Source organism: Lissotriton vulgaris, chromosome 1_1, assembly GCF_964263255.1.
Source record: "Lissotriton vulgaris chromosome 1_1, aLisVul1.2, whole genome shotgun sequence".
Classification (NCBI taxonomy): Eukaryota; Metazoa; Chordata; class Amphibia; order Caudata; family Salamandridae; genus Lissotriton; species Lissotriton vulgaris.
The window spans coordinates 1302901007-1302919209 of record NC_141685.1 but is presented as its reverse complement, the minus strand read 5'-3'; positions in this window follow the sequence as shown (position 1 = coordinate 1302919209).

Below are 18203 nucleotides of genomic sequence, written 5' to 3'. Positions count from 1 at the left end.
CTAGAACCAGGGAAGAAACAGTAGAAGTACATTAAAATTAAAATTAAGTGCCAGTGCCTCCAATATAGGGAAAACCCCACAACAAATCCATGGCTCCTAAAATGTACATCTCATTAGAAAAAAAAATGTACAGTGTTTGCCCATACCGACAAAAATTCACTGCGTGATTGAAAATTGTTGGAATTCCATCGAAAGAGTTGTCCATTGGCCAAGTCATCCATTTTGGCAAGAAGAATACAAGGCCTTGACAGAGTTGCAAACTTACTTGGTGGCAAAAACGATATTTCACCAACGAACTTTCAATGTGACGTTATAGAACAGGCTGTCAATCAAAGTGATCTCTCTGCTGTTTGTTGGGGAGTGAAGTCACCAGGGACAGAGTCCTAAGGCCCTACGGTGCCAAGACGGCCTGCAAAGATCGTTCATTTGAAGATGAGGTCGCCACACGCACACATTCATTTTTGCCAGTGAAGCCAATAATACTTTCGCCTTTCTTGATCCAGCACATTATATGTACATAGGAGGTCCGCCATGTTCTTTCAAGAGACTGATTTTTTGGGGGTTTAAATTTCTTTATTAGCATTTTATCTGTTTCCTGTACAATACATACATTAAATTCGCTGTTGTTCCATTGACTTTTGCGTTTTTTCATACTGTCGGTATCTCACTTTTACAGTTACGATTACAACAATAGTATCTAACGGTATATAGGTTCCCCTCTGTTCTGCTAGTCACGTTTGCCCTTTTAGCTGTTAGTTAATAACTTTTCTCGTGATATTCGTTTCTACTTACAACGTACGCTCCCGTTAACTACACCCTAGCTTGGGTCCTGCTATGTCACATGGAGTTGAACATTTGCGTACTAATAGTATAAATGTGGGATAGATCATGTAGATACAAGTCATTTTGTTCTAAATTCCAACAATTAAAAAAAAAAATTATCAGTGCAATCACTATCTAATAATAACAAACAAAGCAGCACATACAGTTCAGTGGCATATTTTTGCCATGTCTTCAACCTTTTATGATCCAGCCCCTCCCCGTTCTCTGCCCACATTGCGTCTTGACTGGCTTTTCCCTACATCTGTATTTGCGCCCATTCGTACCCTTATACCTTTCTTTCCCTCTCTTGATATCTCGCCCTCAACACTTGCATATGCTCTAAGGTGTGTTCTATTCAACCAGCTTCTTCTTCTCTGTTCTCCTCCCCACTCTGTAGAGTGTCTCCTCCTGCGCTATGAGTCTTGGCTAGAGTCTCTACTAGAATCGCGTTCCAGAACTGCGCAATGGGGCCCACTATTAACCCTATATCTATAAAACGTGAGGTGAATCGCTGCTTCTAAGGTCTGGCGAATATCCCCAGTATGCATTCTTCCCAGGTGTGAAGGGCAGGATGGTCAGTGCATGTTGCTAGTGCTTCTGCTATCTCTCTCCAATATGTGTGTAGTGCCCCACAGGACCATAGCATGTGTAGAAGGTCCGCCCCTATCTGATTACATCGGAGACATGCAACTGTCATCAAATTGAAATAGTTGTTAGGTTGTCAGGCGACAGGTACGCTCTGTGTACAATATATGTTTGTTTGGCACGAAATTTTGATTTTAGCGCAATGTGTATTGGGTTGGCTAAGATGTTTTCCCATTCCTTTTCTGTCCACGGGCCGCCCCTGTCTTCTTCCCACCGTGTACGTAAGAACAAGAATTGCTGGATGGTGTGTGTCAGCAGTGCTCTGCCACCAAGCATTCTATGGCTACCATTTCCCATCACGTGCAAGTATTGGATTAAAGGTGCAGTTGGGGCTCAGTGTCAATATCTCCCCAGGCCGACACTGACAACCTTATGATTGAGTTATATAAGAGAAATTGGCCTGTCGGTAATTTGTATTCATTGGTCAATGCGTCAAAAGGTATGAGTGCACCTTCCACAAACAGGTCATCGAGAGGGTGTATCCCAGCTTCCTCCAATTGCGCTAGCAGCCCATACGTTGTGCCTGATTTGTTTCTCGGGTGCCCACTAGGGGCAGTGCTGGCGCGTAGGGTGTTACGCTCTTAGTGAGGTATAGACCGCGCTTGTAACATCGGTAGGCTAGGGCTAGCCCGTGGGTGTTGGCATCAGGAGATGCTCCATTGGATGGAATGTATGATATATCTGGGATAACGACCACACTGGTCTTCCTGTGGCCGTTTCAAATGTGTTATGTTCCGCCAGCCATTGTGCCACCCATTGTAGCTGTGCTGCTAAATAATATGGCTCTAAGTTTGGGATGGCAAGCCCTCCCCCTTTCAAAGGTGCATACTTTTTCCAAAGCGCTATCCTATGGCGACCTTTATTCCATATGAAATCCAATAGCATTTGTTCTAATATCCGAAATACCTTAGTTGGGATGTAGACAGGTAGGTTTTCAAAATAGACTCTGCCCATCACCGCTAGTGGCAGCGTTTTCCAGAACTTCGTTCGGGATTTTATTGAGGAATTCGCACTGCATAGATTGCCTTTTAATATGTCTGCAGGGCTGCGATATATGAATATGCCCAGGTATCAGAAGGATACTGATTGCCAATTGAGGGGCGAGTTGTTTATCTGAAGGTCCGGGTTTTGGGTTTCCCTCCTGAAAGAGTACAGACATGATTTGGCCCAGTTTACTTTTATCCTCGACATTGCCTCAAATTGTAGCAATGTTCCCACTAAAGTATCTGGTATGTTATGCAGGTCCTTAATGTACAGAAGGATATCGTCTGCATAAAGAGAGATCACATGTACACCATCTCTTAAAGGTACACCCCAGTCTTCCCCTCTGTCTCGTAGTCCTTCTGCAAGCGGCTCCATGGCTAACGAGAACAGGAGCAGAGAAGGCGGGCAGCCCTGCCTAATTGCCCTTCTGATGGTTACGCTTTCCGAAGTTCATGTGCCCGTGCATACCCTAATGGTGGGCTGAGTATAGAGTAGCCCCAGGGCCGGCGCTAGGCATGGGCAGCGTGGGCAGCGGCCCAGGGCCTCGCAGCCAGGGGGCCTCGCGCTTTCAAATGCTTCAGAGTTTGGAGGCCCAGGGGGCCCAGGAGGCCCAAGGGATTTAATCAATATCTGCCTGCCTTGGCCTAATCGCTGCATCTGCATGAGGATAGCAGCGATTAGACAGGTCATTCAAGAGCCATCACCTGTGAAGTGCGCCCTGCCCCTGACGGCACCTCCACTGAAAACAGCTCAGCTCATCCAGGACTAGGGAAAGGGAGCACAAAGTAAATGAAAGGGGTGTGAAATACGGAATCAAGTGAGAGGGGGTGGGGGGAGCAGATAGGTGTGATAGCAGCCAGACAAGAGGTGCAGGAAGAGTAGCACAATCAGAATGTAAAATTGGCTGGACTAGGGCTTTCAGTGTGCTAGGTCCCTCGAGTCTTTACCTGGTGGTAAATTAAAATATTCAAACAGGCCCTACCAGACCCTATATTCATGTCCTTTACTTTACCTACAAAAACAATGATCCTGTATCAGCACAATAATTGTATAACACAGTGGCTGGGTTGGACATTAGGGCAATCAGGCAGTGTGTGATGGTCCAATCTGCCAGGTTAATATTTGACCTGTTTTTTTGGGCTGTTTGTTTGCCTGCTTTATGGTCAGATGAACATGTTTTTAATGTTGATTTTCATGATATTAAAACAAACATTGCCTGCAGCAAAATCAAATGATGCAATCTCTCATACCTTACAAAAAACGTAAACAGCTTGGGCCTCATTTATGAGGCCTTGCGTCAGTTTTGCGCTGCTGATGCGTCACTTTTTGTGACGCATCGGCGGCGTAAAACATGCGCCTTGTTGCGCCATATTTAAAAAGTGACGCATCTAGGTAGATGCGTCACTTTTTAAACCCCTGCGCCACATTATACCCGAGTCAGGTATAATGTATGCAGAGGGGGCGTTCCCCCGCAAAAAGCCTCGTAATAGTGACGCAGTGAAATCTATGATATTTCACTGCGTTTCTTTTAGGACGCTGTTGCGTCAAAATCTTGCGCCTGCCTCACAGCAGGCGTAAGACTGACGCAAGCCCTTTCACATGGGGCTTTCCACATGTGAAAGGACGCATTGCTGGAGTTGCGTCACTTTTGTGACACACTCCAGCAATGCATCACTTTTGCGCTTACAGATACGTCAGAAATACTGACGTATCTGTAACTCCTTGCGACATGATGCGTCATACATTAAATATGACGCATCATTGGTGTCGCGAGGAGTGCGCAGTGAAAAGTGACGCATCGCTGTTTTCACGCAGCGATGCGTCACTTTTCATAAATAAGGCCCCATGTCTTTACAAGTTAAAAACTGCCCTAATTTTGACACTTTTCTAGCTAACTAATTCACTAATGGGGGCCACTTTTATTTTTGTGCTGGGCCTATTTCCTGACCCTATGAGGTAACTTCCTGTCAGGTTAAATCTTATGCAAATTATAGGGGCCTCGCATGTTCCTATTCTGCCCGGGGCCCCACAAATCCTAGGACCGGCCCTGAGTAGCCCAACCAGTTGTAGGAAAGCATCTCTCAGTCCGTAGTTGCTCAGTACCTCAAAGAGGTATGGCCATTCAAGGGAGTCAAAGGCCTTTTCTAGGTCCAGATCTGCGCCCCCCGATTCAGGCCATAACTGTACTGCGTATTCTTGGACTCTGAAAAATCTACGTATATTCAAGGAGGTTCTCCTAGTAGGAACAGATCAATTTTGATCTGGGTGTACTAGTTCCTTCACCAGCGGCGCTAGTCTCGCCGCAATGACTGAAGCTAGGATTTTGTAATCCCTGTTTAGAAGCGCCAGCGGTCAATAAGAGCCCAGCATGGTCGAATCCTTGACTGGTTTTGGGAGTGACACCAGGAGCGCCTCACACTGCGTGTCTGTGAGTGTGGTGTTGGCTATTGCAGTGTCGTATACTTTTTTGAGCTGCGGTGTCAAGATTGTCGCATAGGTCTAATAAAATTCGGCTGGTAGCGTGTCTGGGCCTGGGGTTTTCCCCGTGGCTAAGGTGCGCACACTCGCTAATAATTCTTCTAGGCTAAGCAGGGTATCACGTTTTATTTTCTGTGCCGGGGCTACCTTAGGGAGGGTAATTTCTGAGGGGTACTGACAGACCTCTTCTGTCTCTACTGTGACTATGGGCTTATATATGTTGACATATTGTCTTGTGAACGCCTAGTGTATCTCCCGCTGTGAATACATTAGGTCACCCTGCAGAGAAAGTATGGCTGTGACCGGAATATTAGCATTGTCTGGCTTAACGAGCCATGCAAGTAGCCTTCCAGCTTTTTCTGAGGCACTATGGGCGTGCGCTGAGTGTGCTGCATAGTTGAGGCAGCGTAGTCTTTCCAGCAGGCTGGTATGTTCTGCTCTGTTCTCTTGTAATTTGTTGCTATGTGAAGGGCCAATTGGTGCTTTAGATTCTAGTTGGGCTAACTTATTCTCTTGCTTGATTAAGTCTTATTACAGTGCTCTTCGCATGCCGGTCTGCATATGTAGACAATGCCCCTGTATCACCATCTTAAAGCCATCCCATTCTATTAGGGCTGATGAAGCCATCTCTTTGTTTACTTCAAAGTAATCTGTTATCGCTGCGTTCGCGGATTCAAGGAATAACTTATCCTCTAATAATGTGGGTTGCATTCGCCATTTAGGCAAGGGGCTATGTCATTATCCCACTCTGTTAACAGCGTATGTGAATTGTGGTCAGAGGGCGTTCTCCCTGGGTACTGAGGCTCTGTTATGACTGGCAGCAGGTCCTCTGTTACTAGTATTCTTTTGAGTTTTGAGTCGGACATGCAGGTTATGTGATCCTGAATAAAACAAATAGACCCTATCTGTGGGGTCTTTATGCCGCAAAACATCTACCAGGTGCCAGTGCGCTGTCCAAGTGTTTAGTGCTTTCATTGCTACTGCTGTAGGTGCACCGAGGAGAGCGGGGAAGGAGCGATCCAATGACACTTCCAGCACACAATTGAAGTCTCCCCCAATAGCAGCGGGATGCCATGCCGACAATTTATTTGACAGGGAGTCGAGGAATCCTGCTTGCTCAGCATTTGGCGCATATATAGATGCCGGTACACAGACAAAATATCGAGTTTTAAATTTCGATATACAATTATATCGAAGTTTAAATATCGATGGGACAAAATATCGAAGGTAAGTAATATCGACAGTCTTAATATCGATATTAGTATGATATCAGTAATATCGAAGTTTTATATATCGATGTCAATAATATCGAAATAAATAACTTCGATGTAACTAATATCAATTTTTAAATACATTTAGTGTATATTATATTGTATTTATTATGTTTTATTATTTATTTTTAATGTAATTTAATTAAATATTGTCTTTTACTACTGTAGCGGGTTGTGGGTTTATAGGGGAATAGGGTGGGAAGTAATTTAATTATCTTAAATTAATTAATAATTAGTAGGAATTATTAATTAATTAATTGAGAATTAATTTTTAATTAATTTTAATTAATTGATTAATTGATAAATATGTTCTGTAGCGGGTTATGGGTTTATAGGGGAATAGGGTGGGAAGTGATTTAATAATAATTAATTAATTAATATATGTTTGTACATATTTTAATTAATAATTAATTGGTAATTAATTTATATTAATTAGTTAATTAATTAATATAATTTTGTACATATTTTTAATTATTAATTAGTTGGTAATTAATTAATATTAATTCGTTAATTACATTAATTAGAGTAATTTTTTTATATATAATTTTTTGTTATTCTTAATTAATTAATTGGGAAAAATAATATTAATTATTAAATTAAATTAATTACAGCTAATGTGCTAATATATTTACTTTATTGTTATTGTTAATTAATAATTAATTGGTAATTGAATAATATTAATTCATTTTGGGTAAAGGAGTATTTTTAGGGTTCAGGGTCAGTTTTCAGTTTTTGGGTAAAGGGGTATTTTTAGGGTTCAGGGTCAGTTTGCAGTTCTTGGGTAAAGGGGTATTTTTAGGGTTCAGGGTCAGTTTTCAGTTTTTGGGTAAAGGGGTAATTTTAGGGTTCAGGGTCAGTTTTCAGTTTTTGGGTAAAGGGGTATTTTTAGGGTTCAGGGTCAGTTTTCAGTTCTTGGGTAAAGGGGTATTTTTAGGGTTCAGGATCAGTTTTCAGTTTTTGGGTAAAGGGGTATTTTTAGGGTTCAGGGTCAGTTTTCAGTTTTTGGGTAAAGGGGTATTTTTAGGGTTCAGGGTCAGTTTTCAGTTCTTGGGTAAAGGGGTATTTTTAGGGTTCAGGGTCAGTTTTCAGTTTTTGGGTAAAGTGGTATTTTTAGGGTTCAGGGTCAGTTTTCAGTTTTTGGGTAAAGGGGTATTTTTAGGGTTCAGGGTCAGTTTTGGGTTTTTGGGGTACAGGGATATTTTTAGGGTTCAGGGTCAGTTTTGTGTTTTTGGGGTACAGGGATATTTTTAGGGTTCAGGGTCAGTTTTGGGTTTTTGGGGTACAGGCGTACAGGGTAAAAATATTTTTTTTTTACATTAAATCAATTAAATGAAATTTAAAAAAAAATTACATTAAATTATTAAGTGTTTTATTTATTTTAAATGTATATGTATTAGTTTTAATTTTGTTTTAATAATATTTTTATTTGTAAAATTATATGTATTTTAAAATTATTTTTACATTATTATTAATACATTTAAAAAAACGATATTTTTAATTTCGATATTTTTGTACTTACCTTTATGAAGATATGACTCCGATATTTTTGATGTCGATATTTTTGTGCCAATATTTTTGTATTTCGATATTCTGTCTGTCGATATTATGTCAGACATTCATAGATGCCATCACTACAGGTCTACCATCCAGTCTACCTCTGACTAGGACATACCGTTCGTTCGAGTCTGTGTGTGAATCCTCCACTTTGAAGGGAAATTAACGCACCTGTGGCGAAGGCCGAATAGCCAGTGGCATATATTTGGCCTCTAGATCTTCTTTGCAAGTTCAAGGATTCGTGCTTGGTGAGATGCGTTTCTTGGAGGAGCGATACCTGCACTTGATGTCTTTTCAGATAAGAGTAGTTTAGGTATCTTCGTTAGGGATTGTGTATCCCCCTAACATTCCAAGTACCTATTTTGATATGTGTCATTTTACCTGGGGTGTAGGTGCAGGTCAGCGCCTACCAGAAGGGTCTTAGGGGTATCTACACTGGCCGCTGGGGGTCTCAGAGGTGGGACTGCTCTGCATTGCTTTGTCAAACTGGTTTTAGCTTGAGTATGCGTTCAAATGTGCAGAGTAATTAAGTCAACCTTAATCAAAGCAGTTAAAACTAATAGGTCAAAGTTGCAACAAACAATCGTCCAAACATCTAAACCATCAAACATGTCAAATGTCAGTGGGTTGGGCCAGTTAGGCGTCTATTGCCAGTAAGTGTTACTAGTGAGAATGGCAAATGTTCCCTGTTTTCGCCCATTGTTGAGCATTCGCCAGGCCTCTGCCGCATTTGGTTGTGGTGCTGTGCAGATCATTAATGTCATATGTGCAATTGTGAGGGTGGGATAAGGGGGACCTCTCTCCTTTCCCAGAGTCCAATAACCATATCAGTTCATACATATACAAGGTCTTGAATACATTAACATGACACATATAGTCAAAACTAAGGAAGGAACCATAACACATATTAGGACGCACAGTATTTGTGTGACCATCGCTAAAGCTTCCTGTCCAGAGTTCATCACGTAATTAGCAGTTCATTATGTCATCTGAAGTTTGAGGCTTTACATCTGGCATTCGTTCCAAGTCCTGTGAGTGTGAGTGGCTGTCAGCAGACTCAGCGTCACTCATCTTGTCCGGTAAGGTGTCCTCTATTAAGGTGTCACTCTGCTGGCTGCTGATGTCCACCGCAGCTTGTACCCCATTACGTTGGTCTTTACGTATTTGCTCCGAGTTAGGGCCGAAGTTTTGCAATAACTTGTGCTTCCTGCGCCTTTGACTCCTTCTGCGCTGTTTCAGTTCTGCATTGAAATATGGGCTCAAGGGTTTTTTCACTTTGTGAAGAGGCAGCTTTGGGGGTTACAGAGTCTAGCCACTCCCAGGCGGCCTGGGCTGTATCAAAGAAGTAAGGTTTCCCTTTTGCTGCCATGCGCAGTCGGGCAGGGAACAATAGCGAATATTTAAGATCTAGACATTGAAGCCTTTTCTTTTCTTACATGTAGGAGAACCTCTTCTTTTGAACTGATGCTGTATAGTCAGGGAAAAACATTACTGTTCTGTTCTCCATTTGGACTTTCTGTAATTTCTGGTCTCCTGCAATATTGCATTTCTGTCCCTGTAGTTCAGCAACCGGAACAAGAACGGCCTCGGATTCGGCAGGTACTCTGTGGGCTCGATCTACAACAAAATATTTTGACAATGTACCCTCTGGCAGCAGGTCCAGAATCAATTTTTCAACAAACGTCGTGACATCCCTTCCCTCTTCTCCTTCAGGAAGGCCTACAACCCTCACGTTGTTATGCCTGGATCGGCCTTCTGAGTCTTCTGCTCTATGTTCCAAGAGCTTTACTTTAGCTGCATGTTCCTCAAAACACTTGTCTATATCTTGGGTCTGAGGGGAGAGTTCGGTCACTGTATCCTCCAGTGCCTGCGTTCTGTCAGCTAGTTTTCTATGGTCCTCATATAGGAGGTTTACTTCTAGAGCAAGATTATCTATCTTGTTCTCCAGCGATGTCTTTGTTGATTCCATCGTAGCACTTAGCTTCTCCACGGCAGCCAGGACTGCATAAAGTTTACTGGACATGGGGTCCGTAGAGGTATTAGGCAGTAGTGTTTCTGATTGGGAGTGAGATGGAGGCTGTTGATTGGCCTGGCCCCCTGCACATGACCGAAGGCACCCATGTCTGACATGCAGTTACGGTGTTTGTGTTTACAGCCTGTACTGTTCCACCTTTTGTCGTCTCCACACGTAGCAGGCGGTTTTCTATCATTTTCTGTGACCGCACTTTAAGCAGCTGTGTGGAGCAAGGGGGAGCTCAGGCTCTGCAGTATTCGTGCCTGTTGCTCTCCCCCTCTCTATTCTGTAGAGGTTAGTCTGTGTTTGCCTGGCTCAACATAGAGCCTCTCAATGCCGCTGCTTGTTGGGTCCTATTATTGCGGGTGACACGTATTTGATCGGGGGCTGCATTATTGTGCCATGTGTGCCTTCATTGTACCTTTCTCTTCGATGACTCACTGCCTGCTGGCTTACACCATTGCTCCATCCTTTCTGATACTGTCTGCCCAGTTGTGTTTCTTGTAATAAAACATTTCACACAGTTAGCTGTCACGCCGTCCCTCCCACCACTTTGGCTTCCAGCAGCCTTGCGCACGTTGCTCCCTGTTTAACACTATCCACAAGCTAACCGGTGGGGCTATAGGCTCGCTCGATCCCTCATCTATCTCGAGGTGGCGACCATCATTCTGCTGCATATAGAGCTGGTGCTATGAGCGGGATTATCTTCCGCTTTGCGTTTACGCTTTTGCTGCTCACCTTCGATATGACTTCATTGGCTTACAGTGCGGCCTTGTTTCCAGTTCGGTCTCCGCCTGTGCTGCTGTGTCTAGACCTTGTTACCATTTGCCTCCGTCATCAGCAGATGTCCGTTTCTCTGCTATTTGGTGTTGCCATCATCCACATCAGACAGCCATAGGAGCAGAGGGGGGGGGACTGCCGATGCTTCCGTCCCCATCCTCTGGGCCCAGGCTTGTCATTCTCCCCTCGCAGCCCTGGGCTTGCGTATTTGTGGCAAGCTCTGCTTCCCGTCTGTACGAGCTGGGCCGTGCCTACACCGGACAGTGTCTCCGATTCCCACTGGCCTCCCTGCCGGTATCGGGTGCTCTAAGTAAATTACTGGTGCTTTGGTTCTTTTGCGGCACACAGCTCAGGCCCCGGGGTGCTTATCTCAGGATAATTGAATGGATATAGGGGAAGAACAGCGGAGCTCTACCAAAGCACGTCCGCCATCTTCCCCTCCGTGACCATGACCCTCTCATGTTCTTTTGGAAGACTGATGATAGTGAAGTACTCTTAGTATGGCTGGGCTTCTGTGCATACTAGTGGTCAGTGAAGTACCCCGGGTCCAGCAAGCTGTCTGCACATGGTGAAGTACGCATGTTCGGCTGATAATGTTTAATTGAAGTGTCTGTCTCTGATTTCCTTTCGCTGACTGTACTAATGGCCAATCTGTCTTATTTAGGTGTCAGGTTTCCTCCCTGTCCCTTCGCCCCTGAACTCAAAACACTTGTAAATTGTTCTTGGTCATTCGCTGGAAGTTTCAATCTGCGTGGTGACTTCTGTACACATTCGACATGACGACCAGAGCTGCTGACTTTGGAACTGAGGAACCAGGTTCGAGTCTCGGCTTCGGCTCAACATCCTGTTATTCTGGGCAAATCATGCAATCTTCCTGTGCCTACCAAAAATTAATGTGCACTAGTTTAATGTAACTAGTGCTCATGTACAGCACTCCAATACCTTCAGGTCGAGTTTGCGCTATATTAAACTGCAAACAGAAAATATGTACATCATTGACTAATGTGAACAAGCTGAAACTTATATGGCTCCTTGAACTGACCCAAACAGCAATACATGTGCATAACCACCTCAGTGCCCAGCAACACACAACCATCCAATCACCTTACTGCATGCCAACAGTCCTGCACTGCCACCAAAAAGCACTGCAACAATCGCTCAAAAATACCAGCATCACAATATGATGTGTAGCACCAGAGCACAGCACTACCCAATAACCAAATGAAGAACCAGGGTTTTACCTAGCGGCGTCAGGGGCACGCCTAAGATCTTCGAGTTCACCTGTCTTGGTATACAGAGACACGGAATACTTCTGGATGGCATCAGAGACCAAGTTTATTAGGTGCTGCTAGTAACAGTGATTCTAGAAATACATCACGGTGTAAATTCTCAGGCGACTGCTCATTTTACTAAGGCGAGACGTCTCCTTTTATACCCAATATTCACATTATAAATGTACACCAACTGCACAAAATTCTAGCCAATAAGGTACATTTTCAAACAAAGTATCACATAACAAAAACTCAATTTACAGTATCCCAACCCAAAAGTTAATTATTAGGAATGTCCCAAATTCAATCTCCACAAGCCGGACAAACCTATAATTGAAAACATAACCCATGTAAAGAAGAAACATAAAAAAGAAACAGTAACAGATGCTGAACAAGATAAGGCATGTGCAAGGAAACTAAAAGTTAACGATGTCCTGAACATTGATTGGCAATCTCAGACAAAGATCGATCAGGGAAATTAGCTTTGCGAGGTCAGTTTCAGGTGAAGAGGTCAGTTTCTTACAGTTAATTTCAGAGTCAAAAAGAAACCTAGTTAATGTATACATGAACTAAGAAGGCCAGGCCACTTTGTTTGCCAGGCTACCTTCACAGGCCTACGTGAGGGCAACACAAAATGGTGGCACAGAACAAAATGGAGTCAGACTCGAGAATTACAAAACCTCAGTCCCTCCTTTTGCCATTATGTAGGCAATAACCTAAGACTCATGTTAATCTGAATCTAGGTCTATATCGATATTCATTAGGTCATCAAGGTGTTGCTGTAGCATCATCTTATTATTCTCTACTTCTCTCGGGACAGGTCTCCGAACACACATAGAAGCACAAAGACTACAAATGGCGGGACCACACTGGATGCAAAGACAACAAGAGAAAAGGATGGTTAAAATGATACCAAGGAATGTCAGAGTCTTCCATCCCCATTTGGACAGCAGTCCCCAAAACCATCCCGTCTATGACCAGTGTCCTTCGTCTACATGGATAACCCGCCAATTATCGCCCCATCTCCCTCCTACCATTCTTGACTAAGGTGCTCGAACGCCATGTTACCAGGTCTTTGAGCACTTTTGTGGAGGAGTACGGGGTTTTGGCTCCCCGCCAGGCCGGCTTCCGCCCCGCACACTCTACGGAGTCCGTAGTACTCTCGGTCCTTGACAACCTCAGGGAGGGAATGGATACCAACCAGGCCCAGGCCTTGGTCCTCCTCGATCTCTCAGCCGCCATTGACACGGTTGACCATACCATCTTGCTTTCCTGTGTCGGGGCGGCGGGGATCGGGGGTACCGCCCTGGTATGGTTATCCTCCTTCCTGAGGGACCGCACCCAGGCTGTTCGCCTGGGTGATTTTTCTGCGGACTTCCGGAAAGTTCACTGCGGGGTCCCCCAAGGTTCCTCCCTTTCACCTCTTTTGTTTAACCTTTATATTGTCCCCCTTATTTTTTCGTTGCAGCAAATGGAGGTCAGCATATAAAATTATGTGGATGACCTCCAACTTGTTTTCAATCTGTCTTCTTCCTCTGCTTCCATTTCAAACCTCCAGTTTATTATGATTTTCATCCGGGGCTGGATGAACTACAACCACTTGAAACTTAACCCGGATAAGACCGAGCTGGTGTTGACGGGTGGTTGCTCCAGTCCCTGGTCTTCACTTTTTTGGCCCCCTTCCCTAGGCTCTCCCCCGGTCCCTTCTACCTCAGTTAAAACTTTAGGTATCAAACTTAATTCTCAGCTCACTCTTCACTCCCAGGTTAGTTCTGTGGTGTCCTCTTCTTTCCTGTCACTACGCACCATCCGCAAGGTATCCCGCTTTTTTTCTTTCGATGCCTTGAAATTGATCATCTTGGCGATGGTTATTTCCCGCCTGGATTATGGCAACGCCCTATATGCAGGTATTCCTGCATAAAGTTTAAGGCGCTTGCAGCTGATCCAGAACCAGGCGGCACGGTTGGTGTTCAATCTTCCAAAATCCCACCACGTAACACCCCTTCTCAAATCCTTACACTGGCTCCCTGTCCGTGAACGCGTCCAGTTTAAGCTTGCTTCTATCATCTTTCAAGCAGGACTGGGCGCGGTCCCGGTCTTTATTACATCTGAGATCGTTCCCTATGTTCCAACTAGGGAACTACGCTCATCCACGCAATCCCTGTTGTCAGTCTCCCGTTTTCGGAGGAAGAAATGGGGAGGATCGAAGTTTGCAACCCTTGCCCCAATCCTGTGGAATTCCCTGCCTTTACAGCTTAGATCTCTAACTCTTTACCCTCAAACTCAAAGCTCATTTACTTGCTAAATCTTTTAACTAGATCACTCCTGTTTTTTTTTTTCCTATTACTTTCTGTTACTCCTACTCTGGAGATCTGTCTATTGCAGCGCCATGAAACCGCTGGTGAAAGTGTGCTATATAAATACTTTTAAACTCAAACTCAAACTCAAACTCATGGATAGACTCAGAGATTTAATACAACCTAGACATGGCTTGGTACACTGTAGGGGCATTATCTGGTTTGTAAACACAGCAACTGGATCCAATCAATTTACATACTCCTCGTCGATCTGCAAGTATGAGGTCTAATACCATACAGTTCTGCAAAGTTATAAGGCGGTCCGCTTGAAGCTCAACTGTAACATTACTAAGAGCACCTGCTGTCTCATTAATAGTAGCTTCAACAACGCGGACAAGCTGTCGAATATGCCTACTGTTGATCATAGGACCCCAAAAGGGCAGGAAGCCCTTGAAGAAATCTCCTACTTCGGGTGCTGCAGTATCTTCCTGATTGAAGACACCTCTACCATATCTCGTTCTATGATAGTCTAAAGCAGTAGTGTATGTAGGGGGAAGCACAAACGCCACATAACTCGTTCCTGAAAAATCAGGTGGCAACCATGTGTAGGCTCGGTCATGACAAACAAAATGTGTGCCTTTAGCTGGCACAAACGGTGGCGAAGTCCGAGATGAATAGACATAGGTTTGAGCACACACACTCTTATCTAGCTGAGCTTTCGGATTCCGACCATTACCTTGCAAACAAAAATGGCCCCGGTGGGGTACAATCCAAATAGGGGAGACCTTTTTGGTCTCTCCTTCTCTGTCAAGCTGGTACTATATCCAGTCACGTTCCAACCAATGTAAGCCTGCACCTCATCCTTAGGGATAACATTATATGCATAAATATCTCTGATCAAAGCTACTATTTCCCTTATCAAGGCACTATTGCTTGAGTTATCTTTAAGGGAACATAAGAGGCGTACCTCATTTGCATAGATAAACATGATCTGAAAAGCCCACACAGACCCGTTAAAAGAAAAAGGCAAAACCAAATATGGCATACCTTTATCTGTCGTATGAAGCATAAGACCACAAACCCAACAATTAGTGGTATTTACTACTAACTGTTGCTGATGCAACAACTGTATGAACGAGCTGTTGACAAATTCTGATCTCCTTGTCTGTTCATGTTCAGGCAACGTATAAAACTGGTGCAAAGAAACAGTAGTGAAAGAAAGCATAGGTTGGGAGGTGGGTGCAGATGTCTGTTTTGTAGCATAGACAGTCCAACCCACACAAGCTAACGTGATACTTAAAAAAGTCAAAAAGCACAATATTATAAAACATTTGCTATGTATCAATGTACAAAATCTTGTCTTAAGATCTATTCTCTCAACATCTCTTTCAGTTACAACAGACTCCATCCTCTAACGTGCTGCTCGCGGCAATTTTCCTTCTTCACTCAAGTGTGCGTCCAGGCGTCCTAGACGTCCCTAGAACCGCAGATCTTTCGTCAATACGCGGGCCACCCCTTAAGTCTTATACCGCGACCCTGCAGCTGAACCCGGATGGTGGTTTGAAAAATAAATATAAAAATAGTCTCTTGTCTGAAAGAGTGTAATTCACAAAAAAAATCAGATTTTATTTGTCCTTTTTAGAGCTTAAGTTGTAGCGTTCTTTACCAGGCACAGTTTGATCCCGAAAGAGTGTCTCTGGGTGCGTAGTATCAAGACTCAAACACAGCGGCACAGCTTCTTGCAAGACTTCATCATCCGCACGTTCTGACTGAGTCCATTCCAGATGTGCATTGCTAAAAGGTACAAATCTCGGAACCCTTTCCCTCTCGGAATCGGCAACACCTTCCCGGACCCACTTATCATACGGTAAGGGCAAAGGTATCTTCTTGCAATGGGTACCATGTACCCAGTTTTTCTTGATAAACACCTTAATAGCAGTCCGAGTTGATAACAGGACTTGGTATGGACCGGTACATCTTGGTTCCAAGTTCTTTGACTTCTGGAAATTTCTGGTTAGAACCCAGTCGCCAGGTTGAATCGTGTGGCCTGCGTCTATAGAAACTGAAGGCAAAGTGTCATGGACCTGTTGGTGAAGAACACGCAATTTAGCAGTCAAATCATATAAGTAGTCAACCAACATAGGGTACTCGATATCACTGTACTTCTTAGGCCTCCGCATACCCCAGACATTCGCCGGACGTCCAAAAACAATCTCGCATGGGCTAAGTCCCACGCGAGAATGTACTGTCGTTCTCATGGACAAAAGTGCCAATGGTAAGGCATCGGGCCGTGTAAGACCAGAGCTCGCTTGCACCTTGGCCAACTTCAGCTTCAGAATGCCATTATAGCACTCGACCGGGCCTGCTCACTGGGGATGTTACGCAGTGTGAAATTTCTGTTTAATACCCAGACCCACACATACTTTCTTCATAATCTGACCCACAAATTCACTTCCATTATCACTCCATACCATCCTTGGCAAGCCATATCTGGGAAAGAATTCTTTGAGCAAAACCTTGGCAGTAGACAAGGCAGTATTATCCTTTAGGGGGTAGGCCTCTATCCATCTGGAAAAAGCACAAACAACCACAAGGACATACTTCAAGTTATTGCATCTTTCCATATGAGTGTAGTCTATCTGCAGCACCTCGAACGGACACGTTGGAGGAGCAAAATGACCCGCTGGAGTTGGGGTTCCCTTTCCAGGATTATGCATCAAGCAAATCATGCAGTGTTTAACCAAATTCACAGCAATCCTAGGAATTCCACCATTCTGCCATACCTGAGCCAACAACGTACATATCCCTTTTGAAATAATATGAGCCAACCCATGAGCCATAGTAACTACCGGAAGCACATATGCATCCGGCAACAACCATCGCTGGTGCTCTGACAACTCAACCCAACAGCCTGTTGAATCCAACATTCCCGTACTCTCTCTCCACATACTCAATTCTTTCTCAGTAGCTTCTGTCTGAATCATCTTCACACTTTCTGTTGTATCTTCACACATTCCTCCTCCCACAACCCATCTGGCAGGACCTGCAACATACATCCGACTCGTCACATCTTTCGCCGTTTCTCTTGCTACTTCATCTGCAAACGCATTCCCTCGACCCACATTATCCGTAACCTTCTTATGCGCACTACACTTCACTATCGCAATTTGGGTCGGCAAAGTAAGTGATTCAAGAAGTTCACTCACTAATTGTCCATGCTGAATTTTCGTACCATGGGAAGTAAGAAATCCTCTCTCTTTCCACAAGCGACCAAAACTGTGAGCCACGCCAAATGCGTATTGGCTATCAGTATAAACATTCACTCTCTTTCCTTTTGACAACACATACGCTCTAGTCAATGCTATCAACTCCGCTGCTTGCGCGGAATTCTGTGCAATACGTGCTGTTTCAACAATTGTGTGCAAATTTGTGACAGCATATGCTGCAGTCGTCTCTCCATTCGGAAGCTTAAAGCACGAACCATCTACCCATAGGGTATCATCAGGATTTGAAAGAGGAGTATCTTTTAGATCAACTCTACCCTTCGTTTCCTCCTCTGTCCGGAGAAAACAGTCATGCTGTTCCTGAGCATCTATCTCTACAAAAATCGGCAACAATGTAGCTGGATTCAATGTGTTGCGCTGCGCCGCTTGATGTGCACATGGCTATCCAAAAGCGTCAACTCATAACCTGACAAACGCGCACTGGTAAGATGTTGAGTCTTCGTTCTATTCAATAGGGTATCCACTGCATGTGGGACCATCACAATCAATGTATTATCCAATACCAAACCAGCAGACTGTCGGATAGAAACAGCCGCTGCCGCTGTAGCTTTTAGACAACTAGGCAACGCCCGAGCTACCGGATCTAAAGTAGCTGAGAAATACGCACATGGGCGCTGCTTGTCTCCAAATTGTTGCGTCAACACTGACAACACACAACCTTCTCTCTCGTGTACATAAAGTGTAAAAGGTTTACTGTAGTCGGGGGTACCCAACACCGGAGCAGAACACAATGCATCACGCAATTCAGAAAAACTCTTCTGACATTCGTCAGACCAAGGAAGAGGGTGTGGTGTGTCCATAAG